Raw genomic sequence first — 1,803 nt, 5'->3', positions numbered from 1 at the left:
TCGTGTGTTATATATTATGTAACTCAGACGTTCCTACCTAACCGAACAAATGTCCCAAACATTCCCTTAGGGCACTGACCCCTTTATTAATTATGTCAAGACCACGACTCTGTAATGGGCATCACACCAGCTATATACCGTTACATGTTACTTACAATTGCAAGCGACCTAATAAGCATGGCGTACGTCTAAGTCCTACATGCAATGTTTACGCAAGACAGCGTGTGCCTTTTATTAAAGGATGTTATCAAATGTTAGCCAGGAACTGGAATGTTTGCATTAAGTATTATTTTATCTACCGTGCCTCTGATAACACGTCCCGGTGTAACGGATACGACGGAGACTTTAGGGATCACTAAAAGGGGACGTTTTTGTCTCGTCCGATGGAGTTAAATATATGTTCAACTGGGGTTCATCACCACCTTTGTGGATCAATACACCTTATAAAATTTGAGTTAACAGACAAAAAATCTAGGGTGTAAATAATATGAATTACTAGAATGTGTAGCTGAACAAACAAAAAAAACCCTCACAATTATTGATCTATGTTTCCAACAAAAATGATTTTGTAGGTTATTTAATAATATTAGTGAATTTGTTTATGTTATTGAATTTTCTGTTCTTTTTGAAACGGATGTGATTGACAACATTCTGGAGATACATGAAAATTATGCAGACCTCGTCTGTCACGCTTTTGCGGGACTCTCAATTTCCCAGCACCCGGTGTCACTTTATTATAACTGTATGGTTCGATTTGCGTTTAATATGCTGATAAAAATTCTGGTTAATAAAGTACAGCGACGATCAAACTTGTCGATATGATACGGTCTGATGCGAATTCACAATCCGGGCGTATTCTTCTGTGATTTTCTCTATATGATACAGGATATCTGTATTTGTCAGTTGAACTAGGACATCAAAGGTTTAACAGAAGTCGAGTAGAGTTGTATTGAAAGGCACAATTTAATAAAACCCAGGAACATTCTTTTTCGCCATACCTTCCTTGGCAAAAAGTCCACAGGACGAACATCCAATTTGTCGTACAGTGGAAAGGAATCCATCACCAGAAAATTAACCTGTTTTGCGCATTCTTCTTGTTTGTCCATTCGAAGTATATAGTGTAGTATATACTGGATAATAGCGGGTTGCCATTACTGGTTATTAGAGCAGACAGGCTTCCAGTTTCACAGTCTTGCACAGCTCACTGTAATCATGTCGGGCACCGTGGCCCGAGACAAATAGTGGAAACGGACCTTCTTGAAGAGCAATGGCGCTCGATAATGACACATTTTGTCTGATGAAATTATCTATTTGAAAGACTCTCACAGCTTAAAGGGGAGTCTTGGTCAGTGATCTGCTTCTCAATTTCAGGTCATGTCTGAAGGTTGTAATTTGTGTCCAGTATTAGACTTATTGTAAGTAAGAGGCGACTAACAGGATTGGGTTGTCAGGCTCGCTCTCGTGGTTAACACACGTGACCGTATTACAATTGTGTAGATCGACGCTCATGTTGTTGGTCACTAGATTGCCGGGTCCATTATTTACAGAACGCCAGAGCTGTAGCTGGAGTACTGTTAAGTGTAAAACTAAACTCACTCACTAGCTAACTGTACAGTAAAACCCATTTAATCGGAATGGTACTGTTTCAAGACTTGATACTGCACGCACATATCCAAAGAATCGTGGATTTATGGTATGACCAGTTTAATCGAAAGAGATTATCTCAACGACAACTGTTACCTCCATTGTCTAGCGGATAGAGCGTCAACTGAAGAACGGATGGTTCATGGTTCAATCCGGGTC

This window comes from Haliotis asinina, chromosome 3 (genome assembly GCF_037392515.1).
Source record: "Haliotis asinina isolate JCU_RB_2024 chromosome 3, JCU_Hal_asi_v2, whole genome shotgun sequence".
Classification (NCBI taxonomy): Eukaryota; Metazoa; Mollusca; class Gastropoda; order Lepetellida; family Haliotidae; genus Haliotis; species Haliotis asinina.
The sequence above is the reverse complement of the archived record's forward strand: the minus strand, read 5'-3'. Positions refer to the sequence as shown.